General features: G+C 35.9%; 1 long non-coding RNA gene across 1 annotated transcript; it reads left to right on the top strand.

The window, feature by feature from the left end:
- The first annotated feature begins 4668 nt into the window (after positions 1–4668).
- LOC127129623 (uncharacterized) lies at positions 4669–5421 on the top strand. The gene is made up of 2 exons (XR_007806369.1): positions 4669–5093; positions 5231–5421. It is a non-coding gene; the product is annotated as an uncharacterized LOC127129623 (long non-coding RNA).
- Positions 5422–15780: the final 10359 nt, after the last annotated feature.

Genomic DNA, 15780 nt, shown 5'->3' with positions numbered 1-15780 from the left:
GGCAATAGAATTTTGGTGTTAATGCATGTTAGAGACATAGTATAATGAACTATGCTCATGAAACATACCACACACAAAAAGAATATGCAAAGTGGGGGGATCTAATCTCATCCATACTTATGTTGATTTTGCAATCAACTAGCCTTAGGATATTGAGATATCATCGGTCCATGACATGAATTCATAAAGAAGGGGAATGAGATGAAGAAGGAGGGGAAATGGATCAAACTCAAATTGGACAAAGGAGGACTTTTACCAAGTTAAGATCATTCATTCATTTTGGGAGATGGAATGTACATTCCATCAATCCCCTAAATCCAACGATCTTAAACTAACAAAGTCAAATCAACCTTGACCGAGGTCCAACAACACAAGTCAAACTTACAAAGTCAATTAAAATGGCTCTACACAATTAATTTGACATTTAATCAATTAAAAATAGTAAAAATAATGCATTAAATAAAATACGGTTGGTCAATTTCCTAAGACCTCATCAAAACACCAAAGAAATAGCCATGAGATTTATCATAGGTCAAACAAGGTCAAAGGACCTTGGAGAATTTTTTTTAGCATTTTTGGAAACTTAAAAGTGTTTTTAACCAATTAAAAATTTTCACAAAATTAATTAAATCATGAAAAATATTAATAATGATCCATAAAATTATTTTAATTTAGAAAATGAAAGAGGATTTTATTTAAATTTTTTTGGTGAAACTCTCATATTTTTAAGATCAATATTAAAATTAAAAGTAATTAATGAAAATTAAAGGAATAAAAATAAAAATCGGATAATCAAAAAAACGTGGACCACTTGATCTGCCTCATTAATTGAGGTGGTAAATCAAGTGGTGGAGAGCGTGCATTCCATGGTACGCTTGAGTCAAACGTTCACACGCCTGGTAATCACAATGTACGCTCATGATTAAAACATTTCAAACTCATCTAATGGCTCTGAACACTTCCAGCACATCGCCGGAGCCAAAGGCCGACCATCTTCTCCGATGACCCTGACCGGACTGGTTAAATCATCACCACATCATAAATGAAGAAAGAGGACATGATCTTAAAGATGAAATGGCGTAGATCACGAATATCACCTCAATTTTAACTAACTCCAAATATATAGAGAGATACGTGGAGTTGAATTTTGAGGTGTGCCAACTGAGTTGCTTCGATTTGATCTCAAAGCAACTCAATCTTCTTGCCTACATTGGTAGGACTTCAGACAACCAAGGATCCAAGAGAATTGATGAGAATTGAGAGAGAATCGAAGAAAAGAAAAATCTAGAAAAATACCTTCAATGTTGTGCAGAACTGGATCTCTCTTGCTTCAATCCGTGCTTGATCTTGCTTATGGAGCTTGTGGAAGTGGCTTAAGAGTAATGCAAAGCTTCGGATCCTGGAGTTTTTATATCTCCAAACAGTGAGATTCATACTCAAATTTTAGTTGAAATTTCTAAGGTTTTCCTTTGAATTGAGAGGGTTTGGAAGATTAGGGGCAAAGCTAGCGCGCAAGGTCCTTTGATTCGATGTAGGGGACCTCTATTTATAGCCATGAGAAGTGTTATTTGCACACTTGAAAAATTCTCCAATTTTGGTAATGCAATGCACATGCTTGCATGGGTGTGTGCAGGCGAATGAAGCAATCCATTTAGGTCCATAATCAACTGAAATGAGGTTACATGAAGCTTGAATGGCAAGGCAAAGTTGTTTGAACATTTGAAGCTTTGATTTTGCCAACTGATATAGGTATGTTTACACCATGCGCAAACCTATCAAACTTTATCCAAAATGAATGAATTAGGACTCTTTGGAAAGCTTAGATCAAGAGGAACAACTATTATGTTGAACACTTTTCCATTTGGAACTTGTATCATGGTGAATTTTGAGGTGGAAGTTTGAAAATGTTAACATGTCAAAATATTTTCTAAGTGTCAAGCTACATATTCAATTATTCCACCTTGCTTAACTTCTTATGTGAGCTCCAAATGGGAAAAGTGCATTCATCAAAGTTGTAGCTATTTAAAAAACCTTAAAAATGGTCACAAATTTCACATCATTTGAATTTAGGATGAGTGAGTTATGCATTTTTGAAGTTGATGAAAATCACTTGTTCAATGGTATTGGTCCAAAATGACCTATAATGTATCCTCATATCACATGCTCATAAAAGTTGATTTAGCTCTCACTCCAAACATAAAAGTTGAATTAGACACCTTGAATTTGGTTGTGAAACTTGGAAATCTTTCATCTCATAAAAATTGAGCAAGTTATGACCTTGGGAAGTTGACTTTCAAATTAGGGTTTAGACAAAATGACCTATAATGTTTCAACATAGAAAATGACTTTCCAAGAAAAATTAGCTCTGTACCACAACATGAAAGTTGTTTTTAATGTTATTTAGAGTAATGTTTCTCTTGTAATCATTTTCATATGTTGAAAATTGTAGGAGATAGGGTCTAGGGGGACCCTGTTTTGATCAGATGAATTCATCTGGTCAACCACCATCAACCAACTTGCTAACTTGCAATTATCTTGACTTTTTAGGCTCATGGTAAATCATATATGCATAATATGGTTAAATTTGAAGTATCCCTTGAGAAATTTGATCAATTGGTGAAGAAGCTTGTTTAAGAAGTTACTCAAGATACCCAGATGAACTAGGGTTTCAAAGACAAATCAAATCCAAACTCTTGAAGAATGCTTGATCAAAATAACATGTAGAGATCATGGGGATTCATATATGATGCCTAGAACCTTTGTGGATCATTCCTTGGTTGAGCTCCTAGCATTAAGGGTCTAAAACCCTAGATGTGAACTTGATAGATCAATGGTAATCATGCCTTAACTACAAAAGAGTTAGGAAAATGCAAAGACATATTCTTGGTATTTTGGTTAGTAAAAATGATAATATACAAGTATGATACAATCATATAGTGCTTGGTGATCTCTCCTAAAACAAACCCAATGAAAGAGGGGTAAGGAGGATGCCAAGGTATGATCCCAATGCTAATGCATATGATGAGATTGCATGAGGGATATTAGGGTCAAAATTGGGGTCTTACTTGGAGATGCTTTTTTTATTAGTGTTCTCTCCAAGGATTTGGGTCCTCGTGCCTACGTATGCTGACTTATCGAAGTGAGAAATCAGAGCCCCATAGTTCGTAGGTACAAAATGTTTGTTTGTTTTGTTGATTTTATACCTTGAAAGGGGGTTTTCAAAGTGATGCCCTAAGGCTCAAACAAAAGGTTTGGTGAGTGGATGTTGTTTTTATATTTTGAAGAAAAAGTGTTCTTGACTTCGGATTGCACTAAAGACTATGGGTAAAGGTGAATACCTCGAACTACCAAGCCAAGCATCTTATGTTCAAAATACTCAGAACGAGTGTAAGAAAGCTCCATTCTCATCCCTTCTCTACCACTTAAGGCTTGTGGCGTACATTCCTAATCGCATTTTATTATGTTTTTGAATTTGATTTGAGAAAATACCTCTTGACGTTGGATCAAGGATTTGTTTATTGATCATGAAATAGTGACGGTCCTATGTTCTAAGGTTAGCTAACAAGCAATAACAAAACAAAGGAAAGCAAGTAAAAAGTACATCAAAGTGGGAGAGGGATACATGAAAAATACAAGGGATTTGTGCGAGAAGTAAAGGGTCTCATTATAAGGTAGCCCAAGAGAAAACCTTGTGTGTGGATTGTGTCCTAAGCTAAAGAGTGCATAATGATATTACAAAACATGACTCCCTTTCTTCTTTGAGGGTGATGCCATGAGTTCTCCCTTGTAATGAAAGATTACAAAGTCCAATATGCTCCAAATTGTTCTTAGGTCAATCAATTGTCCAAGGTCCAATGCAAGGGTCTTAAGAGAGTCCTCTAAGTCTCCATAGTCCATATGTCCATGGTTAGGTCTTAATGAATATGAATCAAGTCGTTTTTATGCCTTTTCCCTTTTTTATCATGTTTTTATTCATTTTATGTTGAATATCAAGATGAAGGTGAAGAATGACAATGATGAATGAGTATTATGATACAAAGATAACGAAATAAATTGCACGAATTTAAATGTTAGAAGTTAGGTGAGTAATGTAAATGTTAGGAATTAGAATGCGAAAATGTAAATGTTGGGAATTGGATGTTAGAAATTAGAAGTTAGAATTAATCGAAATCAAAAGAATATAAGAGAATTAACAAATAAACATCAAATATTCTAATTACCAAAATTAAACCAAAGACATAAATCTCTAAAAATATATCAAAACAATATCTAAAAAGTATTCAAAAATCAATTCTAAAATATCAAAATCAATTTAAAAAATAATATTCAAAAATCAATATTCAAAATTATATCTAGACTAATATTCAAAAACAATTCTAAAATTAACTCTAAAAATCAATATCTAAAATATTATCTAAAATAATATCAAAAAATCAATTCAAAACTAATTCTAAATTAAGTTAAAATATCCTAATTAAACTAACTAATCCTAAGATTAATCTAAACCAATTCTAAAATTTTACTAATTAATCCTAAAATTAAATCTAAACCATAACTGAATTAACAAATACCACAAAAAATAAAAAGAGAAATGAACTCCAAAAATAGGCAGAATAAGCCTTGGGAGTATGGAGAAGGGAAGGCCTAACCGAGGGGGTGGGGGATTCGGCCAAGGAGGGAGTGCAGTCCAGAATAGATTCATTTGGGCTATAGTTGGAGGCCCAAGGGTGAAATGATAAGGACAAAAGGTCCTCATCTTTCTCACCTCTTCATGCTTAGCAACGCAGAGGGAGGAAAAGATAGAAGACGTCGGTCGTGCTGGCTCCAGCACCGATTGAGGCACTTACACGGTGAAGCACCTCACACGCCATCTCTGCTTCTGTCTCTCCTAAACGGAACCAAAAACAACCTCCTTCACTTAACCAAAACAAAGTGCTAACGTTCGATTCTCACGATGGATCGAAATGGAAAATGGAAGTGTACTAAACCATGATTCACACTGCAACATAAGGATTGATTAGCACGGAGAGACGAGGTTCTCACTTGCGATGGCGAAGGCGGCGGATTCGTCGGCGACGTCGAATTCAACTCAAGTATCTCAATCTTCTTCTTATTGCTTATGTTTGAATGGTTCTTCGTCATTGTGTATTCTTTTGCGTTGCTCTGAGTTGTGTGAAGATTGGTGAGGTTTGATATGGAGTTGATGTACTGAATTGGTTCGTATGTGCAGGCATTGCGGTGCTGGAAGAAGAAGAAGAAGTTGAAGATTCTGCAGGTCTCTTTTTTGGAAGATTGAAGAAGAAAAACTTCTCTCAATTCCTTCTTGTATTTATAGTTGTGTATAATTGAATCTTTGGATGTGAGTTTTGAATTTTTGATTCCGTTTTGATTGCTTCTGCTTGCAATTCTGCGTTTTGGTCACGTTCATTTTGCCTTGTGTTTTGCTGATGCGTTTCATTTGCGTACTGATGTTTATGTTTGTGCTTCATGCTGCCATGGCTTGCGTTTTGACTTGCATAGGCGTTTTTGTTATGCACTTGTGTTTCAATTAGTATGTTGCACTGTCGTTTCTATTTTGCAGTTGCATTTCAATTTGTACTGTTTTGGTTTGCTGCAATGCATTTTGGCTTGCTGTAATTTGCTTGACAATGCATTTCATTTTTGTCTTGATTTGGATATGGATAATGGATATTTGGATGTAATGGACATTTGGATATGGTAATTGAAATGGGCTGATATGCGGGCTTTAAGGAATTTTAATGGATTTATTATTGGAATGGCTTATGTACATGGACTAATAGATTTAATATCTAAACACAATTAAAAATTCTAAAATTAATTTGAAATAAAAGATGATAAAATAATTTCTAAAACTAATTTAAATTTCAAAAATCAACTTGAACCTCCAAAAATCAATTTGAACAAAAATCAATTTGATCAAATGCCTCAAGATAAGTGATTTACCATGCAAGTGAAAGGGTCCACCAATGTCATATCCCAAGAAGTTAGGGTTTGATTAATTAATCCACCTCAAATTGTTGATGAACCCTAGTTTCCACCAGGTGTAAGACCAAAGCCATGAATTCAATCCATAAATTCTATACATGAAGGCTCCGAGGGTGTACATGTGAAAGGTCTTGCGATGGCCAAGAAGATCCTCCGGCCTGGATATTCCTGAACGACAATGGAGGTTGATTGTTACAACTTTGTTAAAAGATACCACAAGTGTCAAATATATGGTGACAAGATCTTTGTGCCACCAACTCCATTAAATGTTCTAACGTCTCCATGGCCCTTCTCTATGTGGGGTATTGATATGATTGGGATGACAGAGCCTAAAGCTTCTAATGGTCATCGGTTCATCCTAGTTGCTATCGATTACTTCACGAAATGGGCCGAAGTTGCTTCATATGCCAATGTCACTCGACAGGTGGTTACTCGGTTTATCAAGAAAGAGATAATCTACCGCTATGGAATTCCTAGCAATATCATCACTGACAATTCCAATAACCTCAACAACAATATGATAAAGGAGTTGTGCAAAGAATTTAAGATCGAGCACCACAACTCTTCACCCTACTGGCCCAAGATGAATGGCACTGTAGAAGCAGCTAATAAGAACCTCAAGAGAATCATCTAGAAAATGGTCAAGACATACAAGGATTGGCATGAGATACTACCTTTTGCTCTGCACGGTTACAGGACCTCGATTCATACATCCACTGGGGCAACTTCGTACTCATTAGCGTATGGGATGGAAGTTGTTCTACCAATTGAAGTTGAGATTCCTTCACTCAGGGTCATCATGGAGGCTGATCTTGATAAAGCTGAATAGGTTCAATCTCGGTATGATCAGCTGAATCTGATTGAAGAAAAGCATTTGACGGCTGTTTGCCATGGTCAGTTGTACCAAAGACGCCTCAAACGAGCTTTTGATAAGAAAGTTCTTCCTCGTGAGTATCGCTCAGGAGAACTCGTGCTCAAACGGTATTTTGCTATTCACTCGGATCCTCGGGGAAAATGGACTCCCAACTACGAAGGATCTTTTGTCATTAAGAAGGTTTTCTCAGGTAGAGCCCTAATCCTCACAACAATGAATAGGGAAGATTTTCCATCGCCCGTGAATGCAAACATAGTAAAAAAGTATTATACCTAAAAAGAAATGATGATAAAAGCCGCTAGATTAATCTTCACAAAATCAATCTAAGCAAAAATGGCTATCCCGATGGACCAAAAAAATGAATTGTCCATGCAAAAGTTAGAGATCAAATAAAAATATAAAGCTCGCTAAGTCGAAAACATGAAAGGGCAACTTAGGCAAAAAGGAGCATCCCGGTGGACGAAAAGAGTAGAAAATGTCTAGGAAAAAGTTAGGGATAAAGGCATTGACTATGAGCCTTGAGCCTACTACACTACAAGCTAGATCTCAGATGGTCAAAGATCAATTCAATCATCGTCAATCAAAGCAAGGTCTTGGGATTTAGATCCTACAGTGGATAACGACCAATGTTGTAATCAATGGAAAAATACAAAAAAAAGATTTCCTATTGCCATTTCTTTTATTTTCCAATTTTTGCAATGTCCTCTTTAAGGATGTTCACATCTTTATACACACCATATGTACAGTTTTGTTCATGATCAATAAAATTCAGTTTCTTTTATCAACCTTTTTTGTTTCTCCTGCATTTTGTTTGCGAAAACTGATTTACTTTAATTATGTAATGCTTCAAAATCTCGTGGAATAATAAAAGCCACATTAAAAGGAAACTTTTTGGGTTGCTGTAAACTCCCAAAGAGCTTAAAAAGATGATCGGTAGTTTGAAAGTTTTGCTTAAACACTTGTATCCGGCTTGATGACTACCCGGTTAGATCATGTTGTGAAGACATGACTTCTCAGATGTTTTGATGATGACAAACTTCTCTACAAAGCTAAGACTGATTAACAAAAAGGATTGATCAAGATCCAAGCTCATGAATGAAGTTTCCAACCAATGATCAAGTCTTGATGAAACACATTAAGAATCGTCTTTCAAATGGATAAGGTAACACTTGAATTCTAGATAGTTATACAAGTGTTCAAATCATGTTTCATTCATGCAATAATCATTGAAAGTATTTTTATGCATCAAACAAATCATAACACTTCACTCTTTTAACTATTTTTCAAATTTGCGACAAAGTAACCGATTATCCACTTTATGATAACCGATTAATCTGTGTTAATTTCAAATATTTTTGAACGTTGGAACCAAGTAATCGATTATCCTTTATGGGGTAACTGATTACTCTGAGAAAATTTCAAATATTTTTTTAACGTTGAATGCAAGTAACCGATTACCCATATTAAGGTAATCGATTACCACTGATCCAGAGGCAAAAATCAATGCATCTTTTCATGGAAAATTTTCTATTTTATTTACCATGAACCATGGCATCCTTTGGACATTTGCATCCACTTGAGGAGGTGTTTGGACAATATATAAACATCATTTTTTCCAGATTTCAAACTTACCTCCTTGAAAAATTTCAAATCATTTACACACATTCTCTCAAACAAAATAAGTGTTCTTCCAAATTTTCTTAAGAGTGAAATCTTGCATAAACTTTCATTGTCAGCATCATAGTTTCATTTCATACAAAGAACACTTGTATAATTATTGTGAGAATTGAGTGTTACAAAGGAGAAGATCAATTGATAAATTGATATACTTCAAAATTCCAACTATTTCATCTTCTACAAAAAATTCAGAATTGTATTTCTTGATTACAACTTATTTTTAGGATTGTTAAGAATAAGTTTGTAAGGTTTATCCTTGTTATCCGGTGTGTGGATACAAGAGGTCCTTTTGTGATAAATTGAGTCTCGATTGGACTTTAAACATTGTAAATCCAAGAGGATTGTTCTTGGTGTGTTAGAACTAGATAGAAAGACCTTAAGGTGTCTTGTCTAGGAATCTAACATTATAGTGAAATTCTCTTTCGTGTTGAAAGGGGAGTGGAGTACTCCTAATCTATGAGGGGAACCACTATACATCGTGGTGTTCTTTACTTTCCGCACTTTACCGCTTTTCATCACATAAGCAACTCAAGAAAGTAAAAGTCATAAACCGTCAAAAATCCAGAAAATAGTCTAAGTTCATCATTCACCCCCCTCTAAGGCACTCCTTAAACTTACAATTGGCATCAGAGCAGGTTATAGATAACCTGTTCCTAAAAGATCTGCATGGCTTCCGCAAGCACGAATCTGGTTTTTAAAGACGGTGGAAGTAGTAACAAACTATCACTATTCTCTGGAGAATATTTTGATTTTTGGAAGATTCGTATGAAGGTACATCTAGAAGCCCAAGGAGAAGGCATATGGGAAGCCGTTGAAGATGGTCCACATAATCCTATGAGTGTGGTCAATGGAATTGGTACTCCAAAGATAAAGAGTTCGTATGATGAAGATGATAAGAAAAAAACTTAAATGAAAAAAAAGCAATAAACATTCTTCAATGCGTTTTAAGCATGGACGAGTTCTTCCGCATATCTCAATGCAAATCGGCGAAACAAATATGGGACACTTTAGTGGAGACACATGAAGGCACCGCCGAAGTAAAGAGATCAAGGTTGAATACATTAAGTCAAGAATATGAGATGTTTAGAATGCTTCCCCGAGAATCCATCGTGGCGCTACAAAAGAGATTTGTTCACTTGACAAACCACTTGATTGCTCTCGGAAAAACATTTATAAATAACGATCTCAATCTTAAAGTACTAAGATCATTGACTCGAGAATGGCAACCGAAGGTGACGGATATCTCCAAAAAGAAAAGTCTTTCAACAATGACGTCCGCATCACTCTTTGGCAAACTTCAAGAACATGAGTTAGAACTTGGTAGGCTTGAGAAACATGAAAGCCAAGAAAAGAAATCTAAAGGGATTGCCTTGAAGGTAGACTCAAAAGAAGATAAAGATGATGACACATTGGAGGAAGATGAGAATTTCATGCTCCTTGTTAAAAGGCTCGGTAAGTTCTTTAACAAAAATAATAAATCCTTTAATGCTAAAAAGAATAGACATTTCAGGAAAAATGAGGCCACCACATCTACGCAAGACGTAACATGCTACGAATGTGGAAAGCAAGGCCACATAAAGCCAGAATGTCCTAAACTTTCAAAGAAAGGAGGCTTCAAGAGCAAGAAGGAGTTCAAGAACAAAAAGGCATATCTTGCATGGGAAGACAGTGAAATTAGTTCTTCATCCGGATCGGATAGCGAGGAATGTGCAAACTTGGCGCTAATGGCTTCTCATCATTCCGATGATGAAGAAGAGGTTAGTAATGATTTTTCTCTTTTTGATGATGATGCACAAGATGCAATTAATTAATTGTTAAATGAATGCAAAATTCTTTATAAAACTATATCATCTCAAAAGAAACAAATTTCTTCCTTGGAAGAAAAGATTGAAAGTTTTGAAAATGAAAAACAAAAGATGATTAGTGAAAAGAAGAATTTTGTATGTCTAGAGTGTGAGTCTCTCTCTTTCCAAATTGTTCAACTTAAAAGAGTCCTTGAAAGGTATGAAAAATGACAAATTGGTTTGGAAGGGGTTCTTAGCCAACAAAGGTACTCAAATGACAAAAGTGGACTTGGTTACTCCAAATTTTCTAAACCAAGTACAAGTAAAACTATCTTTGTAAGGCCTAAGGATCAATCTCCAAAAGAAAGAGTCAACACACCAAAAGTTGTGCATCAACATCCTAAAAAGAAAAAGTTTACAAAGAAAAAGTCCTATGTTCCTAGATATAAAAGCAATTTTGAACCAGCCTATTTTTATTGTGGTATTATTGGCCATACACCTAATGCTTGCTACATTAGAAACTTTAGTGTAGCAAAAGTGCATTATGTATGGGTTGAGAAAGGTACTAATTATAAAGGACCCAAAGCAATTTGGGTACCTAACAAAACTTAACTTTGTTTTGTAGGTTTGCTTGAAGGCCACTTCAAATCTTTGGTATTTGGATAGTGGGTGCTCCAAGCATATGATCGGTGATGTGCACAAATTTTCAGATCTAAAGCTTAAGTCCAAGGGTTATGTTACTTATGGAGATAACAACAAAGGAAGAAATCTTGGCATAGGCAAAATAGGTGCACCAAATTGCATATCCATCGAAGATGTTCTATATGTCGAAGGACTAAAGCACAACCTCTTAAGCATAAGCCAACTTTGTGACAAAGGATTCAAAATAAGGTTCACAAAAGATGAATGTTTAATTGAAGACGAAGTCACACAAGAGGTAATGCTTATAGGTAAGCGAATTAATAATATTTTCATGATTTCCCTTGACGATGTTTCTTTGAAGGTTAAGTGTCTTGTGGCAAATAACAACGACTCATGGTTATGGCATAAGAGATTTGCTCACATTCACATGGAGCACTTGAATAAGTTAGTAAAACATGACCTTGTCATTGGATTGTCAAAGATAAAATTCATCAAAGATAGACTTTGCGATGCATGTCAAAAGGGGAAGCAAATCAAATCAACTTTTACATCCAAGAATGTGGTGTCCATTTCTAGGCCACTACAATTGTTACATATAGATTTATTTGGTCCATCAAGAACAAGAAGCTTCGGAGGTAACTTACATGCTTTAGCTATTGTTGATGATTATTCTAGATATACTTGGACATTCTTTTTAGTGCAGAAAAGTGATGCATTCAAAGCATTCAAGAAGTATGCAAAGCAAATTCAAAATGAGAAATCATTAACAATTGCCTCCATAAAAAGCGATCATGGTGGAGAATTCTAGATTACATCTTTTGAAGACTTTTGTGAAGATCAAGGAATATTTCACAACTTCTCGGCTCCAAGGACTCCACAAAAAAATGGAGTAGTTGAAAGAAAGAATAGGTCATTGGTGGAACTTGCAAGAACAATGCTTAGCGACTCGAATCTTCCTAAGTATTTTTGGGCGGATGCAGTTAGCACGACATGCTGTAGCACCTCAAATTTGCACCCCCCATTCATGCATTCATTTCATTTTTTAGGTCATTAACATTATATATTGCATTGCATCTTGGCAGTCAGCACTGGCATCAAGAGAATTCATCAGTGCATTTCCAGGTCATCTGAGGACCATAAAAGTCAACTGTGCGGTCAACTGAGGGCTTTGAGTGGAAGAATGGACTTTCTTCATCCTAATCATGTTCATACAAGGCCTATTCATCATGTCAAACACTTACCTTGAAGATTTTGAAGTCAAATCAAAAGTTTCCAAAAATGGAAAGTGACCTATAATTGAAAGTTTCCAAAAATGGCAAGTTTTTGGACCACATTCAACTTGACTTTCTAACATCAAAGAAGTTTCAAATTAATTTTTGTTGAACATGAAAGTTGAAGATTTTTCTCTCCTCTTTTCAAAAAGTCCAATATCATGAGCATATGATGAATGGTTGAGAAGTTATGGCCAAAGGATCACAATGCGTACATGGAAGTTCAACATGGCATAACTTTTGATCCAAAACTCCAAATGGAGTCACTCTTTTTGCAAATTGCTCCTTGTATCCAAATATATCATTGCATTGCATGAAATAAAATCACATGATCATTTGTCCATGCATGAATAATTTGGAGGGAAAATGCATAATTCAAATTTGGTGCATTACACAAGCCATTTGACCATTCCATCATGTTCATAGTGTGGTTTTAAGTGAAAAAGAAGTTGGCATGTGCACTGTTCACGTGCACATGTCCATGCAAGGGTGCATTGGCATTTTTGGTCATACACCTCATTTCTCATTAATTTTCCATTAGCCAAGCCTAATTGTGATTAGCAGCATAATTAACAGGTGATATAAATAGATAATCCTAACTGTTTTGCACAGATGACACATTCTAGATCTCAAAATCTCATTTCCCTCCAAAAATCCTCTCAATTGAAACTTCAAAATTCTTCATATAACACATCAATTTTCTTGCATAATCGTGTTCATTGAGTATCATTGAGTACAAATCAAGCATTGGATTGAAGAAATTGGTGCAGAAACGTGCATACACAAAGCTTGAAGATGAAGATGGTGTTTTGAAATTTAGCAAGATCCAAGCCAATTCAAGTGATATTTCGTGCTTAAAGCTTCACCACAAGGTTGATAGAGGAGATCTGGAGCTGGAGGAAGCTTGAATCCACTGTTTTTGATCACTGCATGACAGGTTGGTGAAAATTCGAATCTCATTATTCTCCAATTCATTGCCATGATATTGTAGATCTTTGGATGCTGTTAACGCTGATATAGTTAGAATTTGAAATGGTTAGGTATTGAGTGAGATGTGATGATTTAAAGTTTTGTTGATCAAAATGTTTTCGATCGATCCGACCAATCCATGGAGAATTAGGACTTATAATTGTTAGATTCATGCTCCTCATTGAACAAGCTTTCGAACCATGTATAATATGCAAAAATCTAGAAAATTTGTTCATCGTCTCCGTCGTGAGTTGGCCGGAGAAGACGACCGGAATTACTATTCTGGCCGTCTGGTTCAAGCGCTAGGGCTTTGAACAGTGTGCGCTGGTAACCTCTTCGTCCACGATTCGAATCCTCGCCAGGCTTATTTTATTTTCCACTTATTCCCTTTTTCATTAGCCAAACGCAGCGTTTTGAAACACGCTTGTGACCGGCTTAGCCTCGGTTCGATCCTGGCATTGCATATTCCATTTATTTCATTTATTTTGCTTGAGCGCCTATTTGACCTAACAGACCTAGGTTCGAGTCTTGCATTGTGCATTTTTGGATTTTATTTCCAGCGCCTTTGACTGCATGCTCCTGTGTTTAAATCCTGGTTCTAGCACTTTTCCAATTCCCATTCAATTTCCATTTTCCAATTGATTTTCATTATTTCCATTTATTTTCTTCAAATTGAAAAAATCACTAAAAATAGCATACTAATCCAATTTAATTCAAACTTTTTTCCACATGTTTGCTTGAATGTCTATTATTTTGTGATGTTTATTTCTTGATTTTTTCCTTGCTGGAATTTTGAATGTGCTTGGTTGTTTGAACATGATGCAAATGTGACATGTTGTGCTAATTGCTTGTAAAATGATCATGATTTGTCCAATTGCCTTGAAATTTGACATGCTTATTCATAACATGTGACATGATCTTTTGGCTTTTGTTTGGCATTTTTACCATTTAATCTCACTGTTTTGGACACATGGAGATATGTTGTAACATTTGGTGTCACATTCTTGACCTTGCCTTTATGCATTTTCATTCACACACCATTTGTTATCTTCTGGTCCTAAATTTTTGCATGAGGCTTGTGTTTAACATGTTGATATCACATAAAAAATTTCATGATCATTGGATTCATTTCTGTTTTAATGTGTATTTTCTATTCTTGATGTCCAATTGTGATCACCTTTGCTTGCGTTTGCCTTATCTTGTTCATTTGATGGCTTTGCCCTATGATTTGAGTTTGGTCCTTTTTAGGACATGTTCTTGTTTGATTGAATGTGAGTCATGTGGAATATCAACTTCTGTTTTGGTTATTTGCTTTGCCTTTGACCCTAGTCTTGGTACTAGTGGTTTGTACTCACCTTTTGAGCTTTGTATTTCAGGTTCAAGCATCTAGCTCTAGTGGTTGATGTGATCTCATTACTTGAGATGCAAATTAATTTGTCCACTAACCTTTGTTGTGTTGTAGGTCCCTTGGTGATGAACTCACTTGAGTTGTTTACACATAGGACTTGTATTGTGTACATATTGGAAGAGAACCACTGTGATTGTCTGTTTGGTTTGTCTGAATACAATATTGACTTGTTTGAATTTTGTACAGGTACATTAGTCGCTTTTAGCTCTTGCTTGAGCTTTGCTTTGGTTGTGGTTGGTATACCACCTAGGTAATCATTCTCTAACTCCATGTAGTCTAGAAGCCCTGTCGTTTCTTTTGGCAGGCATTTGGCTGAAGTCCTCCTTAAGAGGCAATGATTGTGATTGTTTATATTTATGCTAAAGACCTCCTTGATGAGGCAAGTTACTTGTTAAGTCCTCCTAAGTGAAGAGGCGATTGGCAGATAGAAGGGATTAGCAATCAATCCCCTGCTATTCAGTGAGTCTTTCATTATGCTCGCACTACGTGCTGATGCTTTTGAATAAACACCCAAGATCTTGTATAGAGTCAGTTAGGTGGAATAGGGTCCCTCATTCTGGATCCCCACACCTTCTCTATCATAAGCTCACCCAGGCCAGGGTTAAGAGCATGAGGTCTCAGCCTCAGTACCATTTTGATCTGCTCACCCTGACGTTCAATGTCAGTGGTTAAGAGCTCATGTTTACCCTTGCATTCTGGCTTGTTTATCGAGGTTGATATGACCCCTTGACTAAAGCCCAACCAACTTGTCTGAGCCTCTTGTTTGCATATAGAGTGTGTTGCTTGATTGCTTGTTTGCTTGTTTGTGAATTTTTCATATGTTTGCTTTTCATGCATGTTTGTTTGTTTGAGGAGTCAGATGTAAGACCATCGATTAGCTATCTGTTTCCTACTTTGTTTGAGGAGTTAGATGTAAGACCATTGATTGGCTATCTGTTTCCTGTTTTATGGAGTTAGATGTAAGCCCATTGGTTGGCATTCCATTTCCAGTTTTTGTTCTCTTTTGAGACTTGCTTTTTGTATCCCCATAGGTTTGCTAGACTTCGTATAGTCTCACGTTTACAGGTCAATTAAGGTAGCACGGTTCCTTCGTTTAGGACTTCCTTTCTTGCATGAGCATTCCTAAAACACAAATAAACTCTATCTTTT

The sequence above is a fragment of the Lathyrus oleraceus genome, chromosome 1 (assembly GCF_024323335.1).
Source record: "Lathyrus oleraceus cultivar Zhongwan6 chromosome 1, CAAS_Psat_ZW6_1.0, whole genome shotgun sequence".
NCBI classification, from domain to species: domain Eukaryota; kingdom Viridiplantae; phylum Streptophyta; class Magnoliopsida; order Fabales; family Fabaceae; genus Lathyrus; species Lathyrus oleraceus.
Note: the sequence above shows the minus strand (reverse complement) of the source record. Positions and strands in the feature narration are given on the sequence as shown.